The 9,600-nt window shown below is 36.5% G+C and overlaps 1 pseudogene; it reads right to left on the minus strand.

Moving 5' to 3' along the window:
* Window positions 1–102: 102 nt before the first annotated feature.
* Window positions 103–8,719, minus strand: LOC128220060 (protein NEL-like; annotated as a pseudogene).
* Window positions 8,720–9,600: the final 881 nt, after the last annotated feature.

Genomic DNA, 9,600 nt, shown 5'->3' on the forward strand with positions numbered 1-9,600 from the left:
TTTCATGTGCTTAAATCAATGAACAGCACACGAATGATGATATGCCAAATATGTATTATTGTTAATTTCCAACATGGTCTTAATAAATGAAATAAACAAAGAAATGCAGCATGTCTTATTTCCAGAGCGATATTTTTCGAGAGTGCATTCTCGTTAAAAGTGCACAAACATAGTAATGTTGTATGATTGATAAAAACACAAATGACCAAATATTTCAAACAAATCACCGGAAAAAGGCGTCTGTGGAGAAAGTTTCAATATTTCTTATATATTATAGACGCGATATGCGAAAATATTACAAACGGCAAACTTTGTTGTGTTTTTGTAACAATCATATTTGCTCGTGATGTTTGCGTGTAAATGGTCGTGCAGTCAGACGAACAGTCACAAATGCTTCCAGTATAATTCAAAACAAGATCACAACCACGAGTAGTAGACAGATAGTGTACGTCAGGAGGGTGTAACCAGGAGATGGGTGCGGTCCATGGGAACCTGAAAAAGGAACAAACAAAACTAACATAACTTAATCTGACAAAAAAAAACATGAACATACTAACAGTATATTCCCGTCTTATATTGATATATTTTTTAAATGAAATATATATATGAAAAACTGCAAAAACAAGTTCAGTAGTCGAAAGTTAAAACATAAACCCCGTTTAATGATACAGGGTCAAAACAAGCGTACATTTTCTATATTTTACTGAAAGTTTATTCCACGATATTATAATAACAATATGCTGTGATAAACGTTCAACAAAACGCATGCAAGTGAAGCATCCAAATAGCACACACACTCGAATGATTCCCTTAACAAAAAAAAATCTAAACAAAAAAACGAAAGTGCAAGGTGAAATCAGTGTATAGTATCTCTTTGTTATTCATTTAATCCACCCGTGCTGCCAGCGCATTAATTAAAAAAGGTCGGAAGCGTTGGCATTGTTTGTTTTTTTTGAAGAAATGACAAAATATTTTAATAGTAACAATGATGAAACTCTTATAATTATCCACTAAGTGTTACATAGATTATCATCGGATAGTAAAGCATTCTGATGTACTAGGAACTCATTAAAAGGCGTGAAAATAATTGTTTGTCTCCGGTTTCCGGACCTACCCTATGTTTTTCCACCCTTACTTCGTAATGTCATCTGGCAACTTATTTCTGGCCGTTATTTATTTCGCCTTTAGTGTTCATATATTCGATAAGTTCTTGCTTAATTTCTTGGTTGTATAGAGGGCTATTATTCACGTTAATCCAGACCAAATGTCGCTGTTTTGAAGTGCGATTTGTTCAGTGAGACACATTCAAAAATCCCGACTTACATATCCTTAATTTTGGCGCTGTGAACTCGGAAACAAACAATTAATATGATTTGGCATTAGTAGAAACCAAATACAATGTACATGCCCAGAACATGCTTCTGGTATTTAATTACATGATTTGCGTGTGAAAAATAGTGTGATCAACTAAATTGCTGTGTGATACATACCCGGGTCGGTTGCTGAGAATTCAGTATGGCAAAACGTCAATTTCATAACAAACTCCATAAGTCCATTATATTAGTATTGATAATATATTTGATAGTTCAATATTTGCTAGTTGATTAAAGTCTCATCAATACAACATACATGTATATTCATCACATAATAAATATATATCTTAAAACATGCATTGTCACACTGTGTATGAGTTATAAGAGACTATAGCACACACTATTTAGGCTATATGTAGCGTATTCTATTTTGAACTCGTCGGTGGAAATCTACTGTTATTAAACATTGTACCGAAATGTAAGCATCCGTCAGTAAATCGACGGATCATAATCACAATTTCCACTTGTTTTTTTTAAGAGAGACAATGACAGTTTACTGTACATGTTGTCAAACAAAAGTACGGGTAAACACTAACCATCCATGCACACTCCAGATGTTGCGTTCGGGCATTTGACACAGAACTTGCTGGCGCATTCATTCCAGTCTCGACATTCTTCCCCTATCTCGGTGAGGGTTTCCTCGTATAGTTCTAAAATTAACAAACATTGTCGATTGAAAAGGACGGTTTAAGGAATCATACACTTAAAGAACATTTTTAATGGTCCGTAAAAGCTAAAAACATTTGATTACAGGAGAAGTTGCACCATCACGATGTCGTACCACTACATAGTCTTATAATATTTGGAGAAGTCGTCCCATATGTATGTTACACAGTAACCAAGAAATCTGATGATATATTTAGACTATGGCTAAAACTTTCAGAGCATAAACTGTAATCGTCTTCATTAAACGTCCAAAAATGACAATTTGCTCATGATCTGGATGAAACAAGAAAAAGGGCAGACTTCAAACTGTCAATGTAACCAGATCTGCTCGAGGAAAATCGTCTGACATACTACAAGATATTTTTAAGGGACCGTTTTTAAGCAGAACATTGACCTTTGTGTGATTACTGAAACTTGGCTCCATACTGATGTTGATGATGCTGTACGGGGAGAACTGTGACAGAATGGTTATAGTTTTCATGATGTCCCTAGACCTGACCAAAATATGGCGGAATAGCCACGTTATATAGATACAACATGAAAGCGGAGCTTGAAAAGCCTACTGAACGACTTAGCGAAATTATTAATACAGGCCGATGAGCCGTTTCATTGGCTGAAAATGAAGGTTGCATTTTAATAGATACATGCATTTTTTAACTTGATAAAAAGTGGTGTTTAATGTACACACAGATTAGAACACACGGCAAATTGTAAACTATCGACCTACCTAAGCAGAGCTTCCAGCTTTTGACGGACACCTGCTCATGGGAGGCCGGGCACGAGCATGCGTTCTGTTGACATGTTGGGCGAAAGTTTGAGGTGTCCTCGGATACGGTCTTCGGGTCAAAGTCCATGTCACAAACGGGTGAAGACGCACAGTACTCTCCGAATCGGGCTGAAGACAAAACGTGTACAAATTCGGATATACAGATTGAGCCTGATTTATCGGAAGTTAAAATATGGTCAGTTGGGATATTATCATATGCATGCGTATGTATATGCCGTGATAATTAAAGGGACAAACCAAACATTCGAACGCATGCTGAATTTTTAGTTAAAGTCACAAGGACCAAAGAGTATAATCCCCGTCCTTCTTGCATACCGGAGTACTCCTTTATATTCCGACTCCTGCATGTAACTAAATAGTAACCTATTTTGAACGTTTGCGTACCGAATAAAGCCATTATCTGCCAGCCTCTTCAGTGCCGAGTACCAATTAAAGGCCACTGAAGGGGCGGTTTCAGCCTCATAAGAGGAAAAAGCGAATACAAGACAAATCATCAGTGAGCAGATTAAGTGAACCTCGCGTACCTCTCTACGAATGTTCGATTCAAGTAGCCGTTGATTAATATATACTACTCACGTTTTCTACATTCTGTGTATGAGTAAGTGGTGTCCAGGATATAACCCTCTGAACACAAACATGTAGATCCGTCGCACACACCGCCTGAAATTGGGGTTTGCATTATCCATAGTGATATGCAGCGTCGTTCCGACATGAGTACATTTAAAAGCAACTGTAAAGTATCGAACAACATAATGGAAACCACAGGGACAAGCAGATCAGCCGAAACAAAGACCGTGTTTACGGCCTGGATATTGTGCCTTTAATTTAGGTTCCTTGTTTTAAACATGTTTAGCTACTGGGCTTGTCTTTCCATTGTATTGTGGAACAAATATGAGAGTGGAATATGAATGGTAATCAGTAAGCACCTTCTCCAGGGCGCCATCCTAATAGATTGCATATCCGAGGTCGATTACATTTATAACGCGAATTTACTGCAACTTGTTGCCTTGTGTACCATCCCAGTCGTCCTGTGGTGACATGTATGTGATATAATTTTAAGCAAATTCTGTTTGTTGGTATGCCCGTCCGCCACACACCCATTATCTTCGCTCGTTAGCACGTACACGGCCTCTAAACGCCAGCTCCACCACTTTACGGTGGTGCAAAGAAAAAGAGCTGTCGACACTTCCGTGGTGGAGCTGTGCCCTATGTTTACATGAACAAACGTAAGTATGATTTATATTTTATTTGATAATTTCATTTAACGGACATATTTCGAAAATCGGAGAATGTGGCACCGTGTAAGAACACTTTTACAGCAGGCTGGTTACTATTTCGTTTCAATATTGTGCAAACTGTGGTGCCAGCAGCTTTTCTCCCGAATCGGACTTGTGCATATTTTGAGATCGGATTGCATAGCAAGTACATTTCGGTGCTTACATACTCCGTAAGAACATTCTCATGCATGCAAACATAACTGTTATGTATAGTACCTATGCCGGAACACAACAAAACTGATAAGCACTTCTTAAAAAGGAAAAATGCACATATTTATAAAAGTGGTGGCACTGTTGCCCTTGTGGTGGCGCTATCGAGTATGTTTTGCGCTTGAAGTAATATAAAAAGTTAACGCTTTTGGAATTAATACAAAAGTTGCTATATATGTTTATCATTCATTGTTATGCTGGTTATGCATACTACTTGCGGAAACAAAACTCTACGCAAACAACCTTAATCTTACTGAAAACAAGGATAGGTGCCGAGTTACCGGCCACGCAGCGTGACCGAGGGACGGATTTTTCGATCCGGACCGGAAAAACATGGTTGATATTTTTTCTTGCATATCTTAAATTATCAATTTGTGGAAAAATTGACGTAGAAAACGCAGTTTTGTACATTTCACCAAAAAGCGCGTGCAACGTTGTTTACTGACGTCATAAAGCGCAGAAATTTTAAATCACTATTGACGTCAAATAGAAACTCTTTAAATCGCGTTTTTACGATTATTTATTATCATTTTTAATTAATTGCATACTTATACATTTGATTGCGCTTTACTGTAATGAAATAATGTACTTTTCATAAACCATACAATAAAAGAAATAAGAAGTAGCGCGTTTTTCAAGCACTGGTCACATGACCGGAAACACACGTCCGGTATGCGCAAAGAATACCTCTCTCATAACCGGACACACATGATAGATACTTATAGTTCTATGGTAAAAATTAACTGCACCTAGCCGTTTGTTTTCAAAATAGTTTTCAGTAAGGTTAAGGTTGTTCGCGTAGAGTTTTGTTTCCGCAAGTAGTATGCATAACCAGCATAACAATGAATGATAAACATATATAGCAACTTCTGTATTCATTCCAAAAGCGTTAACTTTTTATATTACTTCAAGCGCAAAACATACTCGATAGCGCCACCACTAGGGCAAAAGCGCCACCACTTTTATAAATATGTGCATTTTTCCTTTTTAAGAAGTGCTTATCAGTTTTGTTGTGTTCCGGCATAGGTACTATACATAACAGTTATGTTTGCATGCATGAGAATGTTCTTACTGGGTATGTTAGCACCGAAATGTACTTGCTATGCAATCCGATCTCAAAATATGCACAAGTCCGATTCGGGAGAAAAGCTGCTGGCACCACAGTTTGCACAATATTGAAACGAAATAGTAACCAGCCTGCAGTAGAAGTGTTCTTACACGGTACCACATTCTCCGATTTTCGAAATATGTCCGTTAAATGAAATTATCAAATAAAATATAAATCATACTCACGTTTGTTCATGTAAACATAGGGCACAGCTCCACCACGGAAGTGTCGACAGCTCTTTTTCTTTGCACCACCGTAAAGTGGTGGAGCTGGCGTTTAGAGGCCGTGACGTATATGCATCATTATTTGAACTCTTACGCTTTTACTTAGGGTACCATTCAACTAGCACACATAGTAGTTTAATATTAACGTCGATCGTTAACATACGTCATAAGATCCGTCATACTTTGAACGCCCAATTTTGTACCTTACCTAGGGTAACGTTCATAAATCATATACAGTAGATAAATATATTCCTTACTCGTCAACTCCAATGCATCCTTATTTAAATGCTCACTATCTGAGCCTTGCCTAGAGTACCATGCCATTAGCATACATCGTTTGGGCCGTTGCCGTATGCCTCTACACATGGATTATTTATAAATATTTTACTTCTGGGCTTGTCCCGGTAGTTTTCATTGTATTATTAGATTAATGTGTCATCATGTCAATCAAACACACGCTTTTATGGCTTATATAATTAAAATCAAACCAAGAAGGAAGTCGGCATATCAGCGTACAAGAATATAGCTAGATAGACAAGTTTAACTAAAGTCTACATCTCTATACCTTACCTACTGTATCATTCCAGTAGCACTCGTGGTAGTTATTATCCCCACAGCTCTGCCCCAGGAGTTCCCCCCGCTGCCACTTGCACATCCCCGCCAGGGAGCTCCACTCATTCCACTCTCACAATCACAATGGCTCCCGTTGCATGTTTGGTTCACGCCATCACAGTGGTAGCCCGTGCCACATGGCTCCTGGTAGCCACTCAGTATTGCTGAAAAAGAAAACTGTATGTACTCTAGTGTTACATGTTGCGTCCATGCCGGAAATTCCCGTTTGGTATCACCATGACAGTCAGATTAATATTGTCACACTATGTGACGTCACTTTGATCAAACTGCATTGCAACAATTGTTTGCGGTTTTATTATTGCATTTTAGAATGGTCTTACAAACATTTCTATCATATTCAAGATATGAGAATATATGTACATTTTTTATTAAGTTAAAAAGGCAAAGATTCAGTGGAACTATTTAAAAACAAAAGTGACAATGCAAATTGATGTGCATAATTACAAAACAATTAAAGCAAATATGAGTGATTTTAACGTCTGTTTAAAATAAGAGAGTATACAATGTGCAGCATCTAAAGAACGGAGTGGAAAATCGTGACTGGCGTGTGCATGTCTCCTAAGTTTGTGATTGCTAATCTTTATTGCAGTAACATGACATTAGCCATCATTTGTGTCAGTTATGAGGCTACTAACTGTATTCTTTAAAAAGTTTAAAACTCCCCTTTGTTGTTATACACACATTCACAATCGGTCCCATCACTGCTCCCATATTCCGACTGGCAATCACACAGTCCCTTTGTACACTCGTACATCTTACTGCAGCGTAGGTTTACCATACCGTCACACTCGCTATCCTCCGTACATACTTCTCCGAGTGTTGCTGAAACATTTAGTACATCAAATTGAGCTAAACTTTGACTAATTCCATTGACTATTTCAACACCATTTGATACATTTTGAACTAAATCACTATGGCAACAAAACTCTTTATTAGCTTTCATTGCTATACATTGGTTTAAGATATCATAAGCTTCATATTTGTTTCATGATAGTTTGCATAATTCTGCGGATATAATGGTCGTAAGATAAACATACGATCCGTTATTTTGCACAACAAACGTTACCTGAATTTATAACTTGTAGTAAGTGAACCAATAAGAGCAACTTAAAACTCAAACATCTTTCTGCTACCTGGAAATAACCGTGCATGTTATCAAAAAGTTCGACATAACCGGACAATCGAGATATCAGAGATCGACATAGCGAGATTGACTTTATATGTTATAATGTTTTTAATGTTGCAGGTACTCTAAATATGATACGACGTGCCTTTCGTATTTTAATGAAGAAATTGTAGGATGGCAAATTTTAACCTGTCTTTCTTCTTAAAGGCATGTTTTATAATAAAAGTCGTATTTAATAATAACTAAACGATTACAAAACTAATAATAAGTCGTTGAAATCATTAACTTACCATTTCAGTTTTATATCCATAAAAGTATTAATAATGTTTCAAAACCTCCATGATTGCGTACTAATTATTGAACATGTTAATTGCCAATATTAAGATCAAAATCACATCCCTCTTTAAATAAACCATTGTCTTTGTGTTATTCTTTTACTCAATAGATATGGACAGATAAATAACGCATACTCTTGTCCTATACATAATAAATAAGTATTTACGTATTGTTTGGGTGGTTTAAGTAATATTTAGATGACATGAATTAAAATCTTTATGATAAAGTCTAGCACTAAAATGAATGCCTATCAACATTTTGATTCGTTGAAAATGTAGGTTGTATTCCAAATCCGGTAGATATCCAGCTGTTTGTCAACATGGAATTGACGAGTCTTTGATTATGTTTTTAATAGTTCGTATCTACAGAGCCTAAACATAACCTCTGATCCAGAGACAAATAATAGCCATTTCAAAAGCATATATATCTGAATTGTATGAGTTGAATATTGCTTGTCGACGACATTTTCAGGCAAACAACACACAATAGGTCAGGTTTTCACCCTTGTTTGACTCCATAATAGTTTGATACAAAAATGAAAGCTTTATATGAAAATTGAAATGAAATTTATGTTTCATCAAAAATCATCCTTAGTCCCATTCTACATTTTGACTAGTGTATGTGCATATATTTCCGCTGAAAAAGAAGAAATAAAACAGCAGGTTCAGGAGGTTGAATTAGCTCTTGAATTCTTCTTATTACAGTACTTCCTAATAGCAAACAGTGCCATCTTCGTTCTTAGGTATTTCTTTTTCAGTTGATATAGAACAAATTATGTACCTCTAAAACTTTATCTGCAACGTATGTGGGGACGCTTATTTTACATATTCTTATACAATCACAATTTTTCAAATCAAAGATATGCTATACAATTTCACCAGGTATTATAACGAAAACTTGAATTTACAGTGTTCATAGAACCATGAAGCTGTTTTGTGGGTCGAATATCTTAAAGATGCACTCTTACTCCCAATTTAGATTTACCACAATTAATAATATTGTTTTTAATATTCCAAAAAGGATGAATAAATGTCGAAAACAATGTTATGAAGAACGCTGAGTTTAATTTGAAAGAAATTACAGTTAAGGTAGTCCAATCAATATCAGGACAATTAAAGTCTCCATATAGAATAAGTGCTTTTGGTTTACTTCCATTAAGAAGTTTAAGTGTTTTTTTTCAGGTTATCAAAGTCTTTCATTGATCTTTTTGGCATATAAAAAGTTCCGATGTACAGTGTTTTACCTGATTTCAGGGTTATTTTTACTAATTCAATCTCACAGTCTGTAATAAACTCAATACACTCAACCGATGTAATATTTGAGAGGATAGCTACAAAAACTCCGCCCCCGCGGGAGCCCCGGTCATTTCTATAAATAGTATATTTCGTATATACAGTACACACTTTTCTTGTCAATGAACTGATCGCGAGTCTTGTCCATCCTCGAAAAAATACCATTCTTACACGTAAATGTTTTTTAAGATACAACGCAATATCTAAATTACAACTGTAGTTACAAATGTAAGACTAGAGAAATGAAACCATATCCAATATTCAGAGCTGTGGGGCCACTCTAGATGTCATTCATCGCAGGTTTCGCGGCATTTTGGGTACAAAATTACTCCTTTGACGAATATCCCATCAACCGATGGGAGTAAAACTCCCCCTTTGGATTCAAAATTCTGTTTAAGTCACACTTGGGGATGTGACGGGGTCAAGCCATAATGCAGCCATTATTGGGCGCGGGCAGACCTTTATAAACTCAACAACAACAACAACTACAGTACACACTGCATCCTCTCTCCCGGACCTTCTTAGTCTGTTTCCTTGCGTACTAATTCCAATAGTAGTCAGTAATAGA

This window comes from Mya arenaria, chromosome 15 (genome assembly GCF_026914265.1).
Source record: "Mya arenaria isolate MELC-2E11 chromosome 15, ASM2691426v1".
Classification (NCBI taxonomy): domain Eukaryota; kingdom Metazoa; phylum Mollusca; class Bivalvia; order Myida; family Myidae; genus Mya; species Mya arenaria.